At 42.6% G+C, this 20,508-nt stretch overlaps 1 pseudogene; it reads left to right on the forward strand.

The window, feature by feature from the left end:
* The first annotated feature begins 12,445 nt into the window (after nucleotides 1-12,445).
* Nucleotides 12,446-19,335, forward strand: LOC125547264 (annotated as a pseudogene).
* Nucleotides 19,336-20,508: the final 1,173 nt, after the last annotated feature.

Consider the following 20,508-nt stretch of genomic DNA (forward strand, 5'->3'; position numbering starts at 1 on the left):
ACTCACTTGTGTTCTACTCGTGCATATAACATCAACGCATAAAACCTAGGCTCGGATGCCACTGTTGGGGAACGTAGTAATTTCAAAAAATTCCTACGCACACGCAAGATCATGGTGATGCATAGCAACGAGAGGGGAGAGTGTTGTCTACGTACCCTCGTAGACCGAAGCGGAAGCGTTGACGCACAACAGAGAGGAAGTAGTCGTACGTCGTAGTCGTACGTCTTCGGTCCAACCGATCCAAGCACCGTTACTCCGGCACCTCCGAGTTCTTGACACACGTACAGCTCGATGACGCACCCCGGACGCACCCCAGGCTCCGATCCAGCAAAGCTTCGGGGAGGAGTTTCGTCAGCACGACGACATGGTGACGATCTTGATGTTTAACCGTCACAGGGCTTCGCCTAAGCACCGCTACAATATGATCGAGGTGTAATATCATGGAGGGGGGCACCGCACACGGCTAAGGAACGATCACGAAGATCAACTTGTGTGTCCTAGGGTGCCCCCTGCCCCCGTATATAAAGGAGCCAAGGGAGGGTGCGGCCGGCCCTAGTAGGAGGCGCGCAGGAGGAGTCCTACTCCTACCGGGAGTAGGACTCCCCTCCCTTTCCTTGTCCAAGTAGGAGAGGGGGAAGGAAGGGAGAGAGGAGAGGAAGGAAAGGGGGGGCGCCGCCCCTCCCTCCTTGTCCAATTCGGTCTAGGGGGAGAGGGGGCGCGCGGCCTGCCCTGGCTGCCTTTCCTCTTCTCCACTTTAGGCCCATGAGGCCCATTAACCCCCCGGGGGGTTCCGGTAACCCCCCGGTTCTCCGGTTTTATCCAAAACTTCCCCGGAACACTTCCGGTGTCCGAATACAGCCGTCCAATATATCAATCTTTATGTCTCGACCATTTCGAGACTCCTCATTATGTCCGTGATCATATCCGGGACTCCGAACAACCTTTGGTACATCAAAATACATAAACTCATAATGAAACTGTCATCGTAACTTTAAGCGTGCGGACCCTACGGTTCAAGAACAATTTAGACATGATCGAGACACGTCTCCGGTCAATAACCAATAGCGGGACCTAGATGCCCATATTGGCTCCTACATATTCTACGAAGATCTTTATCGGTCAGACCGCATAACTACATACGTTGTTCCCTTTGTCATCGGTATGTTACTTGCCCGAGATTCGATCGTCGGTATCCAATACCTAGTTCAATCTCGTTACCGGCAAGTCTCTTTACTCGTTCCGTAATACATCATCTCACAACTAACACATTAGTTGCAATGCTTGCAAGGCTTATGTGATGTGTATTACCGAGAGGGCCCAGAGATAGCTCTCCGTCAGACGGAGTGACAAATCCTAATCTCGAAATACGCCAACCCAAAATGTACCTTTGGAGACACCTGTAGATCTCCTTTATAATCACCCAGTTACGTTGTGACGTTTGGTAGCACACAAAGTGTTCCTCCGGTAAACGGGAGTTGCATAATCTCATAGTCATAGGAACATGTATAAGTCATGAAGAAAGCAATAGCAACATACTAAACGATCGGGTGCTAAGCTAATGGAATGGGTCATGTCAATCAGATCATTCAACTAATGATGTGATCCCGTTAATCAAATAACAACTCTTTGTTTATGGTTAGGAAACACAACCATCTTTGATTAATGAGCTAGTCAAGTAGAGGCATACTAGTGACACTTTGTTTGTCTATGTATTCACACATGTATTATGTTTTCGGTTAATACAATTCTAGCATGAATAATAAACATTTATCATGATATAAGGAAATAAATAATAACTTTATTATTGCCTCTAGGGCATATTTCCTTCACCCGCATCCTCCTGCTTTGCGGTGCATGCCGCTGCATGCCAATCGCCAGGATCTTCCTCCGATCGAGCGTTGGCAGGTATAGGCACATCAGCTTCGGATCTGGTGTTGTCTCCTTTGTCTGTATTTCCACACATAAAATGTTGGCCTGCACACTTAGCAACAGAATTAAAATGTTGGCCTGCACACGTAGAATATGTAGGAGCCAATATGGGCATCCAGGTCCCGCTATTGGTTATTGACCGGAGACATGTCTCAGTCATGTCTACATCGTTCTCGAACCCGTAGGGTCCGCACGCTTAAGGTTTCGATGACAGTTATATTATGAGTTTATGAGTTTTGATGTACCGAAGGAGTTCGGAGTCCTGGATGAGATCGGGGACATGATGAGGAGTCTCGAAATGGTCGAGACGTAAAGATCGATATATTGGACGACTATATTCGAACATCGGAAAGGTTCCGAGTGATTCGGGTATTTTTCGGAGTATCGGGTAGTTACGGGAGAAGCAATGGGCCTTGATGGGCTTTAGTGGGAAGAGGAGAAAGGGCCAAGGGGCTGCTGCGCCCCCCTCCCCTCTGGTCCGAATTGGACTAGGGAAAAGGGGGCCGGCCACCTTTCCTTCTCCTCCACTTCCTTCTCCCTTCCTCCCCTCTTGGTGGACTCCTGCTAGGACTTGGAGTCCTAGTAGGACTCCACATCCTGGCCGCACCAAGCCTTGGCCGGCCTCCTCCTCCTCCATCCTTTATATACTGAGGCAAGGGGCACCCCATGGACACAGAAGTTGGTCTTCGTGATCGTTCCTTAGCCGTGTGCGGTGCCCCCCTCCACCATATTCCACCTCGGTCATATTGTAGCGGTGCTTAGGCGAAGCCCTGCGACGGTAGAACATCAAGATCGTCACCACGCCGTCGTGCTGACGGAACTCCTCCCCGACGCTTTGCTGGATCGGAGCCCGGGGATCGTCATCGAGCTGAACGTGTGCTAGAACTCGGAGGTGCCGTAGTTTCAGTGCTTGATCGGTCGGGCCGTGGAGACGTACGACTACATCAACCAAACGCTTCCGTTGTCGATCTACAAGGGTACGTAGATCACACTCTCCCCTCTCGTTGCTATGCATCACCATGATCTTGCGTGTGCGTAGGAAATTTTTTGAAATTACTACGTTCCCCAACAGTGGCATCAGAGCCTAGATTTTATATGTTGATGTTATATGCACGAGTAGAACACAAGTGAGTTGTGGGCGATATAAGTCATACTGCTTACCAGCATGTCATACTTTGGTTCGGCGGTATTGTTGGATGAAGAGGCCCGGACCGACATTACGCGTACGCTTACGCGAGACCGGTTCTCCCAACGTGCTTTGCACATAGGTGGCTTGCGGGTGACAGTTTCTCCAACTTTAGTTGAACCGAGTGTGGCTACGCCCGGTCCTTGCGAAGGTTAAAACAGCACCAACTTGACAAACTATCGTTGTGGTTTTTGATGCGTAGGTAAGATTGGTTGTTGCTTAAGCCCGTAGCAGCCACGTAAAACTTGCAACAACAAAGTAGAGGACGTCTAACTTGTTTTTGCAGGGCATGTTGTGATGTGATATGGTCAAAACGTGATGAGATATAAGTTGTTGTATGAGATGATCATGTTTTGTTAAAGTTATCGGCAACTGGCGAAAGCCTTATGGTTGTCTCTTTATTGCATAAGATGCAAGCGCCAAATAATTGCTTTACTTTATCGCTATGCGATAGCAATAGTTGCAAGAGCAATAGTTGGCGAGACGACCGTGTGACGACACATTGATATAGATCAAGATGATGGAGATCATGGTGTCATGCCGGTGACGATAGAGATCATGACAGTACTTTGGAGATGGAGATCAAAGGCGCAAGATGATGATGGCCATATCATGTCACATATTTTGATTGCATATGATGTTTATCTTTTATACATCTTATTTTGCTTAGTTTGACGGTAGCATTTTAAGATGATCTCTCACTAATTATCAAGAAGTGTTCTCCCTGAGTATGCACCGTTGCCAAAGTTCTTTGTGCTGAGACACCATGTGATGATCGGGTGTGATAGGCTCTACGTTCAAATACAACGGGTGCAAAACAGTTGCACACGCGGAATACTCAGGTTATACTTGACGAGCCAAGCATATACAGATATGGCCTCGGAACACGGAGACCGAAAGGTCAAGCGTGAATCATATAGTAGATATGATCAACATAGTGATGTTCACCAATGAAACTACTCCATCTCACGTGATGATCGGACATGGTTTAGTTGATTTGGATCACGTGATCACTTAGAGGATTAGAGGGATGTCTATCTAAGTGGGAGTTCTTAAGTAATATGATTAAATTGAACTTAAATTTATCATGAACTTAGTCCTGGTAGTATTTTGCAAATTATGTTGTAGATCAATAGCTCGCGTTATTGCTTTCATATGTTTATTTTGATATGTTCCTAGAGAAAAAAATTGTGTTGAAAGATGTTAGTAGCAATGATGCGGATTGGATCCGTGATCTGAGATTTATCCTCATTGCTGCACAGAAGAATTATGTCCTTGATGCACCGCTAGGTGACAGACCTATTGCAGGAGCAGATGCAGACGTTATGAACGTTTGGCTAGCTCAATATGATGACTACTTGATAGTTTAGTGCATCATGCTTAACGGCTTAGAATCGGGACTTCAAAGACGTTTTGAACGTCATGGACCATATGAGATGTTCCTAGAGTTGAAGTTAATATTTTAAGCAAATACCCGAGTTGAGAGATATGAAGTCTCCAACAAGTTCTATAGCTAAAAGATGGAGGAGAATCGCTCAACTAGTGAGCATGTGCTCAGATTGTCTGGGTACTACAATCGCTTGAATCAAGTGGGAGTTAATCTTCCAGATAAGATAGTGATTGACAGAATTCTCTAGTCACCATCACCAAGTTAGTAGAACTTCGTGATGAACTATAGTATGCAAGGGATGACGAAAACGAATCCCGAGCTTTTCATGATGATGAAATCGATGAAGGTAGAAATCAAGAAAGAGCATCAAGTGTTGATGGTTGACAAGATCACTAGTTTCAAGAAAAGGGCAGAGGGAAGAAGGGGAACTTCAAGAAGAACAGCAAGCAAGTTGCTGCTCAAGTGAAGAAGCCCAAGTCTGGTCCTAAGCCTGAGACTAAGTGTTTCTACTGCAAAGGGACTGGTCACTGGAAGCGGAACTACCCCAAGTGATTGGCAGATAAGAAGGATGGCAAAGTGAACATAAGTATATTTGATATACATGTTATTGATGTGTACTTTACTAGTGTTTATAGCAACCCCTCAGTATTTGATACTAGTTCACTTGCTCAGATTAGTAACTCAAAACGGGAGTTGCAGAATAAACAGAGACTAGTTAAGGATGAAGTGACGATGTGTATTGGAAGTGGTTCCGAGATTGATATGATCATCATCGCACACTCCCCTATACTTTCGGGATTAGTGTTGAACCTAAATAAGTGTTATTTGGTTTTTGCGTTGAGCATGAATATGATTTGATCATGTTTATTGCAATACGGTTATTCATTAAAGTCAGAGAATAATTGTTGTTCTGTTTACATGAATAAAACCTTATATGGTTACACACCCAATGGAAATAGTTCGTTGGATCTCGATCGTAGTGATACACATAATCATAATATTGAAACCAAAAGATGCAAAGTTAATAATGATAGTGTAACTTATTTGTGGCACTACCGTTTAGGTCATATTGGTGTAAAGCGCATGAAGAAACTCCATGCTGATGGACTTTTGGAATCACTTGATTATGAATCAGTTGATGCTTGCGAACCATGCCTAATGGGCAAGATGACTAAGACTCCGTTCTTTGGAACAATGGAGCGAGCAACAGATTTGTTGGAAATCATACATACTGATGTATGTGGTCCGATGAATATTGAGGCTCGTGACAGGTATCCTTATTTTCTGATCTTCACAGATGATTTGAGCAGATATGAGTATATCTACCTGATGAAACATAAGTCTGAAACATTTGATAAGTTCAAAGAATTTCAGAGTGAAGTGAAAAATCATCGTAACAAGAAAATAAAGTTTCTACGATCTGATCGTAGAGAAGAGTATTTGAGTTACGAGTTTGGCCTTCAGTTAAAAACAATGTGAAATAGTTTCACTACTCACGCCACCTGGAACACCACAATGTAATGGTGTGTCCGAACGTCATAACCGTACTTTATTAGATATGGTGCGATCTATGATGTATCTTACAGATCTACCACTATCGTTTTGGGGTTATGCATTAGAGACAGCTGCATTCACGTTAAATAGGGCACCATCTAAATCCGTTGAGACGACACCGTATGAACTATGGTTTGGCAAGAAACCTAAGCTGTCGTTTCTTAAAGTTTGAGGTTGCAATGCTTATGTGAAAAAGTTTCAACCTGATAAGCTCAAACCCAAATCGGAGAAATGTGTCTTCATAGGATATCCAAAGGAAACTATTGGATACACCTTCTATCACAGATCCGAAGGCAAGACTTTTGTTGCTAAATTCGGAAACTTTCTAGAGAAGGAGTTTCTCTCAAAAGAAGTGAGTGGGAAGAAAGTAGAAAACTTGATAAGGTAATTGTACCTTCTCCCTTATTGGAAAGTAGTTCATAACAAAAATCTGTTCTTGTGACTACTACACCAATTAGTGAGGAAGCTAATGATGATGATCATGTAACTTCAGATCAAGTTACTACCGAATCTCGTAGGTAAACCAGAGTGAGATCCGCACCAGAGTGGTACGGTAATCCTGTTCTGGAGGTCATGTTACTTGACCATGACGAACCTACGAACTATGAGGAAGCGATGATGAGCCCAGATTCCGCGAAATGGTTAGAGGCCATGAAATCTGAGATATGATCCATGTATGAGAACAAAGTTTGGACTTTGGTTGACTTGCCCGATGATCGGCAAGCAATTGAGAATAAATGGATCTTCAAGAGGAAGACGGACGCTGATAGTAGTGTTACTATCTACAAAGCTAGAATTGTCGCAAAAGGTTTTCGACAAGTTCAAGGTGTTGACTACGATGAGAGCTTCTCACTCGTATCTATGCTTGAGTCTGTCCGAATCATGTTAGTAATTGCCGCATTTTATGAAATCTGGCAAATGGATAAACAAAACTGCATTCCTTAATGGATTTATTAAAGAAGAGTTCTATATGATGCAACCAGAAGGTTTTGTCAATCCGAAAGGTGCTAACAAAATGTGCAAGCTCCAGCGATCCATCTGTGGACTGGTGCAAGCATCTCGGAGTTGGAATATACGCTTTGATGAGTTGATCAAAGCATATAGTTTTATACAGACTTGCGGTGAAGCATGTATTTACAAGAAAGTGTGTGGGAGCACTACATCATTTCTGATAAATATATGTGTATGACATATTGTTGATCGGAAATAATGTAGAATTATTCTGCAAAGCATAAAGGAGTGTTTGAAAGGAGTTTTTCAAAGAAATACCTCGGTAAAACTGCTTACATATTGAGCATCAAGATCTATAGAGATAGATCAAGACGCTTGATAAGTTTTTTCAATGAGTACATACCTTGACAAGATTTTGAAGTAGTTCAAAATGGAACAGTCAAAGAAAGAGTTCTTGCCTGTGTTGCAAGGTGTGAAATTGAGTAAGACTCAAAGCCCGACCATGGCAGAAGATAGAAATAGAATGAAAGTCATTCCCTATGCCTCAGCCATAGGTTCTATAAAGTATGCCATGCTGTGTACCAGATCTATTGTATACCCTACACTGTGTTAAGCAAGGGAGTACAATAGTGATCTAGGAGTAGATCACTGGACAGCGGTCAGAATTATCCTTAGTGAAATAAGGATATGTTTCTCGATTATGGACGTGACAAAAAGGTTCGTCGTAAAGGGTTACGCCGATGCAAGTTTTGACACTAATCTAGATGACTCTAAGTCTCGGTCTAGATACATATTGAAAGTGGGAGCAATTAGCTAGAGTAGCTCCATGCAGAGCATTGTTGACATAGAAATTTGTAAAATACATGTGGATATGAATATGGCAGACCCGTTGACTAAGATTCTCTCACAAGCAAAACATGATCACACCTTAGTACTCTTTGGGTGTTAATCACATAGCGATGTGAACTAGATTACTGAATCTAGTAAACCCTTTGGGTGTTGGTCACATGGCGATGTGAACTATGGGTGTTAATCACATGATGATGTGAACTATCGATGTTAATCACATGGTGATGTGATCTAGATTATTGACTCTAGTGCAAGTGGGAGACTGAAGGAAATATGCCCTAGAGGCAATAATAAAGTTATTATTTATTTCCTTATATCATGATAAATGTTTATTATTCATGCTAGAATTGTATTAACCGGAAACATAATACATGTGTGAATACATAGACAAACAGAGTGTCACTAGTATGCCTCTACTTGACTAGCTCGTTAATCAAAGATGGTTATGTTTCCTAACCATGGACAAAGAGTTGTTATTTGATTAACGGGATCACATCATTAGATGAATGATCTGATTGACATGACCCATTCCATTAGCTTAGCACCCGATCGTTTAGTATGTTGCTATTGCTTTCTTCATGACTTATACATGTTCCTATGACTATGAGATTATGCAACTCCCGTTTGCCGGAGGAACACTTTGTGTGCTACCAAACGTCACAACGTAACTGGGTGATTATAAAGGAGCTCTACAGGTGTCTCTCAAAGGTACATGTTGGGTTGGCGTATTTCGAGATTAGGATTTGTCACTCCGATTGTCGGAGAGGTATCTCTGGGCCCTCTCGGTAATGCACATCACATAAGCCTTGCAAGCATTGCAACTAATGAGTTAGTTGTGGATGATGTATTACAGAACGAGTAAAGAGACTTGCCGGTAACGAGATTGAACTAGGTATTGGATACCGACGATCGAATCTCGGGCAAGTAACATACCGATGACAAAGGGAACAACGTATGTTGTTATGCGGTCTGACCGATAAAGATCTTCGTAGAATATGTAGGAGCCAATATGGGCATCCAGGTCCCGCTATTGGTTATTGACCGGAGACGTGTCTCGGTCATGTCTACATTGTTCTCGAACCCGTAGGGTCCGCACGCTTAAGGTTTCGATGACAGTTATATTATGAGTTTATGAGTTTTGATGTACCGAAGGAGTTCGGAGTCCCGGATGAGATCGGGGACATGACGAGGAGTCTCGAAATGGTCGAGACGTAAAGATCGATATATTGGACGACTATATTTGGACATCGGAAAGGTTCCGAGTGATTCGGGTATTTTTCGGAGTACCGGAGAGTTACGGGAAAGTATTGGGCCTTGATGGGCTTTAGTGGGAAGAGGAGAAAGGGCCAGGGGCTGCTGCGCCCTCCCCTCTAGTCCGAATTGGACTAGGGAAAAGGGGGCCGGCCACCTTTCCTTCTCCTCCACTTCCTTCTCCCTTCCTCCCCTCTTGGTGGACTCCTACTAGGACTTGGAGTCCTAGTAGGACTCCCATCCTGGCCGCACCATAGCCTTGGCCGGCCTCCTCCTCCTCCATCCTTTATATACTGAGGCAAGGGGCACCCCATGACACACAAGTTGATCCTTCCGGTTAAGATCGTAAATAATAACTCCTAATAACAAGACCACACGTCAGTCGCAGAGAACATGCAAACAACCCACACACCCAACAACGCACACATAACATCCACCATCAGGACTCACACAATATTCGTGCGAGTCGCTTACCGCGCCGAAGCACAACCTCAGCCGCCACAGTAATGACACGAAACATCAAGACTCATAAACACAGACAACACCAAAAAAAACGAAAAACAACAAAAAACAACAAAACGGATACACCCCGCCTCAGAGCTGACAACAAAAACAAAAAGGACTCCCATAACCAACACCATGACATAAGCCTCTTACCTAGGACACAATCGGAAGCCCAAGGAGAACTACGTCACATCAAACGACTGAAGAAAACAGTCAGATAAGCACTAGAAGACAAACTAATGAGGTGACCAAGTAAGGTTATCAGGAGTGCAGTATGCCATCGGAAAATCAGAAACCACAAACAACAACAAGAACTCCGTGACGCACGTACGAGACATGACAATAACAAAAAACAATCAATACTCACCGCACCACCCTCTAACCACGTTGCTACAGAATACACTCCACAGCACCGGGTAGCGATAAGATCACCCCTCCTCCCTCTCCAAGTACCACTGCTAATGCACAGCACACCAACCCACATGAGTCCTATAACCATCGTGGCGTACGAGCAAATGTTAATTTCAGAATAAACCTACCGATTCCTAGAAACTAACAAAACCACAAAAACACACCCCGGTGGCCCGACATGGCGGGGCCCCAGCGGAACTCACCAACACAGCCGCACGCGAGCTCCCATCCGACCACCCCCGCGGCTCGCCTCTCGCCACGCCCACCGACAAACAATGCGGTAAAAACTACCAAAGCTTAGGGACCTGACGGACGAGAAACCAAAAAAAGAGACCAAGATAAGACGGGGCCAGCAATCCTACCACTCACAACTCCGACCAACCTGACCAACAAACAAAACAGTCCAGATAAACCAACAGTAACAACGACATGCGAAACCCGACACTGAAAACAAAGACACCACACAACGACAAACAACAAAAAACAAAATAAAAACAAACCAAAATAAAAAACCCAAAAAAACACCAAAGAATAGAGCGACACGACAGGATCAGAAGGCTAGGAATGACCACAGCCCAACCAACAGAGACAACCGCAGGTATAGTCAGAAAGACGAACGTCAGAGGCGAGATCCATTCCTGCAAATGCATCCACATCCTCAGAACTAGACATGATACAACCCCTCCGTCACACCCAATCTCCTGTAGCGGTAACAGCAAGCCCACACTCACCATTTCAAGACATTATACCAATACCAAGACCACACTACACAGCATCACACAAACTAGATAGATGTCTAAACTCACCACCTCACACAAGAATGACTACACACACAGATCAAAGGATAACGAAATAACGGTATAGATACGATACCAACAACATCGCATAAGAGCTTTTCCTTAGACACCAGACCATACGGGTGCACCAACTCTTTGAATGATCCCTCTGCATCATGAGGAATGGAAAACGCAATGGATGTGAATATCATCCAGCACACTCATCCAGAAAAACTACAATCTTCGGCATTACGTCCCAAACACACCACACAACCAAACAGCGAAGGCAGCTAACCACAAATGTCATCACCTAGAAACTGACAATATACCGTTTCAGCACATAAGAACCCAAAGAAAAAGATCTGCACGGACTGTCTAAGAAACAGGATAACATAGGACTACGAATTCAGGTCTGATGCAAAAGGTTTTACACAAACACGGAGTTACGAGGACCGATTATACAGAAGGGACCCAACCAGAGTTTAGTCCCAGTTGAATCAACAATATAGCACCTAACCAATAAGCACTTGTACTGTCAATTGCACAGAGTCCAGAGGTTTGGAGTTTGCGACAGCTAGATGTTCAGCACACAGAGCTCTTAACCTATCATAGAGCATGATCACCTGGAGCAGAAGCTGTCTCATAATCACATACACCCCAGACAGCGGCAAAGCCACCACGAAGGTTATAGAAAAAAACCAGAGCACACACCAGATAATGTTTGGTACAATTGGATGAACGACCTAAATTATCGGACCTTACAACACACATGCACCCCAAAGGCATGTATTCAACACAATTGAGCACCACTCAGTCTCACAACGAAACACTTGGGTTTACGCCATCCTCACCTGAAACAGAGATGATACTCCTCTCGCTGATCTTGATCGTACACGTTTGCGTGTATGATTAGTGTACGATTGAATCGGGGGCGTCACACCATATTTGTTCTTGTCTATGTTGATGATATTATTGTGGCCAGCTCTAGTCCAGATGCTACTACCTGTTTGCTTAAGGATTTGAAGCTGGAATTTGCTTTAAAGGACTTGGGAGATTTGCATTACTTCCTTGGCATAGAGGTCAAACAGGTAAATGGTGGTATACTTCTTACACAGGAAAAATATACCACTGAATATACTCAGGAGAGTAGGGCCATGGAACATTGCAAACCAGTAAGTACACAATCTCAACTTCAGAAAAATACACCCACCAGAAACACACACATCAATCTACCACACTTCAGATAAGAAACATACAATTAATCGAGAGCCCTGCGCTAAGAGGCGGACAGACGCAGGCGCCAGCAAAAGTACTCGGACGCAAACCCATAGAGAATGCACATAAATGTTTAAGAAGTTGTTGTAAGGTGCAAACAACCCATGCACATAATCTTACTACTTAACTATAACTCAGTCCTCCGTATCTCCATTTCCTTATACTGCCTCGCAATCAGGCTCATGTCAATACTCTAAACATGCCCACATAGTATTCAAGCCCCCACCCACCCCACAACTGACAGGCACGTAGTTAACCACAGAATTTTGAGGTATCTCAAAGCTTCTCACCAGAACGACGGCCTTGCGACTTCAGATTGCTCAAGTCTCCATCTATGCTTGTCAGTGCTTTATTATTTCTGATGCAGACATGCGGCCCACTCGCACAAAGCGGTGTCTGTCTCGCATCATTATAGGAGATCTACAAGGTGGCTTTGCTGTGTTCCTGGAACAAATCTTGTGTCATGCGAGTGCAAGGAAACAAGGCTACACGGTCTCTAGGTCAAGTACTGATGCTGGGTATAATGCTATGGCAAATGCTACTGCTGAAATAATGTGGATACAAATATTGCTCTATGAACTTGGAATTAAAGCTCCACAAGCTGCAAGGTTGTGGTGTGATAATATTGGTGCTACTTACCTCTCAGCTAATCATGTGTTTCATGCACGTACCAAGCACATTGAAGTGGACTTTCATTTTGTCAAAGAAAGAGTAGCTCGCAAATTGCTTGATATCAAGTTCATTCCAACAGGGGATCAGCTAGCTGATGCATTTACAAAACCTCTCACCATGCGAAGGTTAGATGACTTCAAGTACAATCTTAACCTAGGTAAAGTTTCATAGGATTTAGATTGAGGGGGAGTGTTAGATAGATTGATAGAGATAGAGTCATGTTCAAACTTCTATCCTTTCTTCTGTAACTTCTCCATCTCAATCTCCTGTAACTCTCCTGGAACGAATCCTTGCGATCGTCCCTAACTTCTACGCCACGGCTGGCTGTTGCCTCGTTCAATATATACAACGCGGCCACCTACGGGTGGAGATACGCTTCCATCAATAGTTTTACAGAGAAACCAGGAACGAGTAGCAAACAATCATTTCTTACGTCTTCTCACTAGCACACTAAACATGGCTAGCTCGTCATCTGGGGCTTGAAAGGCAGAGCAGAAAGTTCTCCTAGGATACTTCACGCATGTTGTATGGTATACCATATATAGAAGATCGAGCAGGAAACATCTCTTTGTCTGATTTTACTGAGGGAAGGGTCCGGTACGGGAACTCCCAGTTTGTGGAGGGGAAGAGAACGAGCGAGAAGAGCAGCATGAGCATCATGACCACAGGGACGAAGAGCAGGAAGTCCGGCGGCGGCAGGATCGGGCGAGTGCAGGTGGCAGCCAACGCGTAGGCGTAGCGAAGCACTGCGGTTCGTGCGGTAACAGCGTGCGGTGCAACGAGTCCCAGGTGTTTCTTCTTTTCATTCCTTTTTTCTGTTTCTTTTCCAAAAAAATCGCAAATTTAAAAATGTTCAGAATTCAAAATTGTTTCTCAAAGTTAAAAATAAGTTCTGGTTTACTAAAAATGTTCGTGTGTTCAAAACAATGTTCATAAGTTTGAAAGAATTTCATGTTTTCATAAATGTTATCAAATTTTTAAAAAATATTTGCGTTTTTAAAATGTTCATAAAGTTAAAAAAAGTGACAGTTTGGGAAATGTTCATGTTTTCAAAAAATGTTTGTAAATTTCAAAATCAATACGCGTTTTTCAAGACAATATTCCCAATTTGCAAAAAATGTTCGTCTTTTGAAAAATGTCCGCGCTTTCAAAAATTGTTCCGTCAAAACATTTCTGAAAAATGTTCCGACGAAAACCACGATCAAAACAATGTTTGCAATTTTCAAAAAGTTCAATTTAAAGAAAAAACATGTTCATACAAATAAAAAATGTTCCTGTCTTCAGAAAAACAATCAGTTTTTGAAATGTTTCATATATTATTTTTCAAAGTGTTCATGCTTTCAAAAAACAATTCGAAATTTTAAATATATTCGTTTTTGAAAAGAATACATTAGCTATAGTACTCCTACAGAGTCGTTTTAGTTGCCTACAGTATGTCCATACGAGTAGATAGTTCAAAAAACTGCGCGTTGCCTTTTTTTTAGGGGTAACCTCAATTTTATTCATCAAAAACCACAAAAAGTTGGGATACAATTCGGATCATGGAGATGGCCTAACCAAAGGTGGCCTAACTGTGCGCTGCCTGTTTGTCAACAAAGTATGATGTGGTATGTTTGCCATCGGCGCGCACACTTGAACTTTAGGTCCGGGGTTCGATTGTGCAAAGCGGCCATTTTGCTTTTTGTATTTTTGATTCCGCGATACGGTGCAGTACTGGGCCGGCCCAGGTCAGACTACCCCTGTGCGTTTCACAGTATGTTGCAGAACGCGACACATAGGAGGTCCCCTCATGGTCGGCGCCCTCAGCGCCGCTTAGGTTTTTTTTTTTTTGAGAACTGCAGCACCGCTTAGGTAAGTTGGTGCTCGAAGGCGATCACTACTGGGCCGGCCCAGCATCACTACTGTCCAATGGAGAAAAAAAATCAACGACCCCTAAATTTTTTTTATTTTGCAAGATGTTGGGATCGATCTCACAAGCCATCGTCAACTGAATTAGCGCAATACCAACGCACCACGAAGACTTCCAATATGTATTTCTGAAAAGGAGCGATATTTGACACTTGTTGTCAGTCCAATTATAAATTATTTGAAAAAACTGAAAAATAATTCGCAAATTTTAAAAAAGTTCATCGATTTTGAAATAGATAATCACGGATCTAATAAAATATGTTTCCAAATTTGCAAAAATTATAAATTTTTGACAATGATCAAGAATTTGAAAAAAGTTTACTGGATTTTGAAAAAAAGTTCACATATTTGAAAACAGTTCATCGATCTAATAAAAAAAGTTAAAAAATTCGAAAAAAGTTCATCAAATTTTGACGCTTCCCATCCGATGGCATCACACCTTGCCATATACGCACAAGTCAACTTCATCGTATATGAACTAACCGGAACTCCTTGATCATAAACCCAAACACAAGGGGCAATTTTCTTTTTCTCCGTCCGCTCTCGCTCTCAATTTTCCTCTGCAAGCAACGCATCTCAACTGCAGTAGAAAAATCACACATCTGAGCTCTTGGACACATATTGCAAGAACTCAGGTGCAAACCTTGACGACGACTACTTGTCGCCCTCCTCCTCCATGTGGTTCCGCCGAACGACAATCATCCATCGCCTCACTAGCGACAGAACCTCATCGCCTTCTCGTCTCGCTCCATCGAACGAATATCGCCTGATCCTCCGCGTTGCCACTCAAACGACTGTATCCCCTAAGCTCCTCGTCGTTGTACTACCTAGCAACTATATCGTCCGCCCCGATGCACTAGTAGAGGTCGCCACCTGGGGGCAAGCGCAGCTTCACCTCGACCTTGCTCTGATACCAATTGTTGAAAATTCGACCTCAGGATCGATCACCACATCAAATACGATGAACATACGCGCACAAAAACTGATAGCCAAGGGCCTTGGTCTGCCCTTATTTCTTCTTTATTTCTTTTCTCCTTTTCTCCACGGTACAATCGGCTCACGCAGCCAGGGCTGCTTATATATATGCACAGCCAGACCGGCTGCTAACCTAAACCTACCCGTGTAGGACTCCTAATACTACTTGGATGGTTAAAGGGACTGTAGATCCCCAGCCCACCAGGGTTCAAATCCTGGTGCTCGCATTTATTCCTGGATTTATTTCACGATTTCCGGCGATGTGCATTCAGTGGGAGGAGACGTCCCCCTCGACGACGAGGTGCCTATGATGACTTCATAAATTTCAAGATGATATGCCCGCTCAGTCTTTCAAAGGTGCTCATAGGGGTAAGGTGTGCGTGTGTGCGTTCATATGGTGAGTGTATGCGCGTGTATATGAGGGCTTCCGTCTGTACTGTGTTAAAAAAATACGCAATGAATTATAGTATGATATGCCTAATGTTTGGAATTAGCATACATTATGGTAATTTTAATACTGGAGCAGAAGCAAAGTACATTTTCATACCACTTCATGTAGTAGTTCAAGTATCATTCCCAGCACGAATGGAACATATGCATCAAAATATATGAATGATAAGTTGGTACAGCCTGAACCTAAGATTAGTACAAATGCTAGGTGTCTTCCGCACACAACTAATACAAGTACTAGGTGCTTTCAACCCCTTTCCTAGAAAATGCAGCAGCAACATCAACACACCCAGACTTTAATTTTGAATCCTAACCCCACCTCACCCCACACTCTCAGCCCCATACGCGCCTAAATCAGGGAAAACCATGAGGCGGGGGCACCGAAACAACTCCGCTAATAGCACACTATAGCTTATAGAAAATTGTCTCACTAAATAAATTAGTATACAATGTCTCGCTAATACCATGCTAGTAGCATAATTTAAAAGCGATGCTATTTTGTATAGTGTGCTATTTTTTTTCCTTGATACCAACAACAAAATTTAGGGTTGCCAAAGTTAGGGATTGGAACAACCTCATCAAAAATGATGGAACCACGCCTTGAAGGACACACTGTGGTGGATCTAAACTTCACAACCTTGGGCAAGAAATCCCTTTGCTTCATGGCAAACTTGTTCCCCCAATTTTCCTCTCCTTCACTTTCTCTCTTGGTTTTATCTTCTTATCCAATGGAACAGTGGAGTTTTTTTTTTGTTGCGAGAAATTTTCAATCTATTCATCTTTAATCATGGCAGTACAACGAACACCAGAAATAATAAAAACTACATCCAGATCCATAGACCACATAGAGATGGTTACAAGCACTAAAGCGAGCCAAAGGCGTGCCGCCGTCATCACCCCTCCCTCGCTGGAGCCGGGCAAAACTTGCTGTAATAGACAGTCAAAAAGTCGTTGTTCTAAGGCCCCATAGGACAAGCACACTAGAACAAGCAACCGCCGCCGATGATGAGAAGCGCAGATCGGGAGGATCCTACCCGAAGACACACGAATATAGACAAACAAAGACCAGATCCACCAAAGAAAACCACCAACCGAATCTTGCGAGATTTGCCGGAGACATACCCCTACACACCCTTTGACAATGCTAGATACACAACCAGGACGGGGGCTTGGCGAGGAGAACCTTATTCAATATTCAGGGAGCCGCCACTGTCTCGCCTTGAGCAGGACACAAACCCTAAGAAAACTCACATAGACATCTAAAAATGGAGCCCTCCCGCCGGTAAAGGCCGGGATCCACTGCGCCCCATGGCCCTAAGGCAAAAGAAGACTAGATAGATCAGCGGCGCCGCTGACGGGAGGCAGAAACCCTAGCCAACTTTTCCTAAGGAGAAGACGCAAGGAACTTTCACAATGGAATAGTGGAGTCTAACCTGGAATTTTCATCACTTATCTTGGCGGTTGCTAGATGGGAATCTAAAACACCCCCCTCACCTCATGTGTAGTCAAAAACACTCATATGTCATAATCGTAATGGGTGGTGAGCTCTTACATGTTTGCTCAACAATAAAGGGCACCAAGTGTTACCTCCTCACATCCCATGCATTGAAGGAGGATATCCTACAGTTTGTTCTTAAGTTACCTTGGAAAATAATTTATGTAAGTTCCACTACACTACAATGGCAGATATCACATCATTCATCATTTCCTCTTGTGCTAGCAATCTAGGGAGAAAGGGCAAAGCATGCTTCTATTGTATTATTGGTGCTCCAAATTGAAAAAATGCATATGGTTGCTTGATAAATATATGTGTAGCCTAAACCCAATATTTATAAATGTACCTCAACCAAATGTGTTAGCATACTAACCGCATATGTAGCCTTAAACTATAAGTACAAATTTAAGAAAATTATCTGAAACTTGTTTATTTTTACCTATTCGACAACGGACTAAAAGTTGTAAGGAATAGAACTATGGAAGTGAAATGTAATATGAAGGTCCCAAAAGTCCCTTTCCCATGGATGACATGTAATCCTTGTTCTATAATATCAGTAAAAAAAAGATAGTGCCACTAATTTTGTTTCCATACTCCCAGGGCCAGTTACAAGATGGAGAGGAAATTGCAGCTAAAAGACTCGCCAGATATTCAGGACAGGGTTTCACAGAATTCAAAAATGAAGTCGAACTTATTGCGAAATTACAACACAATAATCTGGTCAAGCTCTTGGGATGCTGCATTCAGGGAGAGAAAAGACTTTTGGTGTATGAATATTTGCCAAATAAGAGCTTGGACTTTTTTATCTTTGGTATGCAGAAAAGTTAAACCATATTTTAGATTGTTGCTCGTCCATACTTCAAACCATGTTCTCTAATGTGCAGATCAGAATAGAACAACTTTGGTTGATTGGAATAAACGACGTGAAAGGCATAGCCCAAGGTCTTTTGTATCTCCACAAGCACTCTCGGCTACGCATCAGACATAGAGACCTTATTAAGGCAAGCAACATTCTCTTGGACCAGGATATGAATCCTAAAATCTCTGATTTTGGACTAGCAAAAAATTTCAGCTCCAATGATACTCAAGGAAACACAAATAGGGTGGTGGGAACATAGTAAGCATATATGTCATAATTAAAACATAGTTAGTTCCTACATCATGATTGTGTGTTTTGATATAATATTTTCCTTGTGCTTCTATATCTCTTTCAGTGGTTATATGTCTCCTGAGTATGCCTATAAAGAGATTTACTCAATCAAATCAGACGTGTTCAGCTTTGGTGTGTTACTTCTCGAGATCCTTAGTGGAAAAAGGAATTCTGGTTTCCACAAGTCTGAAGATTTTATCAACCTCCTTGGATATGTGAGCGCTTCTGAACTCTTGGACAAAACTTATATAATTTTGGAGACTTAATTTGGCATGCATGTGATGAAAAATGATTCTGCAGTCGTGGCAGCTCTGGGAATGTGGAAGATATCTTGAGCTTCTAGAAGCATCAATTGTAATGGAAATTCATCCAGCAGAGGCGAGAAGGTTCATTCACATTGTACTGATGTGCGTACAAGAGAATGCAGATGATCGACTAACCACGTCAAATGTCGTTGCAATGTTAAACAACGAGAATGTTATTCTTCCAGATCCTAATCATCCAGCATACTTCAGTCTAAGAGTACCTAATATACATGAATCGGCCACTGCTGTTGTGCCATGTAGTAATAATGATGTAAACATTACTGAGCAGCCAGATGGAAGATAATTGGTCACTTTGTTTCCATTTTTGTGGCTGTAAGCGATTTCTCACCAAGAAAAGATTAATGATCATGTGTTCGTAGGAACCAGTGGATCACACAAGAAAACTCCAAGGGAACAAACACAAAGACATAATATGTCCTTTTATCAATTAATTTTCCTAATATATTGTGAACATATCTTGGAGTACAGGTAGTGATAGCTTACACAAAAAACATTTATATACTCCATTGTTGCATGCGAAAGAAAGAAAACGAGGAACAAAGAAACAAGGGCAGTATTATGAAACTGTTCCACATCATTTGAATAATAGCAAACCAAGAAAGGTATCATAGAGCTAGCAATCAGCCTGTCCAACCACATGCTTATGAAAAAACAGTTTTGCTAAAACACATCTAGATGTGCTATAAGTATTGCACATCTAAGTTTTATGTCATTGGTCTTATGTTGAGATTTGTGTAGATATTTTCTTTTTCTTTTTTCTCTTTCTCTCTATGCTTAATTCACTCACTTAGATGTGCAATAACTAGAGCACATCTAGATGTGCCCTAGACACACCCTATGAAAAAAGAGACCACCCAACACAAACCCATATAGGAAACATCTGCATATAACTCAGCAGTCCATGCAATGCTTGTCCTCTATTAAACATCTGCATATAACTCAGCAGTCCATTGTTGCATGGAAAGGTCATCATGTAAAATAATATACAGAAAGGGAATAAACTTATAACAAACTAAAGTCAAAAGCAACTGAAGGGGGGTTATATTAATTTTTGACTTTGGTAACATGGATCTTGGTAGCCACCGGTAAGTCCCTTTGTACCATGGACAGGATCTTCTCCATTTGTGCAGTATATTGGACTTCATGGTCATCTCTTGGGTTGTGCTTGATTTCTACCAACTTAAGGCTGGAGATTGTGCAACCCATCTTAAAAATGTTCGAAGCAGCAGCACCATATTGAAACTCTTGGCACTGCACAAATGAGCAAAGCAAATAGTTTAGGACCTAAGACATACAGTATATATTGAGGTAGAAAATTTTACCAATTGAAATTAAAAGTATGTACGTACCCCACAATTGTTGATAGTAAGCTTCTCAAGGGCAGGCGCATTATGCAAGAAGGACCACAACGTCTGAATGTTGTCACCTATCTCACACTTGTCAAGGACCAAGTTTT

This window comes from Triticum urartu, chromosome 3 (genome assembly GCF_003073215.2).
Source record: "Triticum urartu cultivar G1812 chromosome 3, Tu2.1, whole genome shotgun sequence".
NCBI lineage: Eukaryota > Viridiplantae > Streptophyta > Magnoliopsida > Poales > Poaceae > Triticum > Triticum urartu.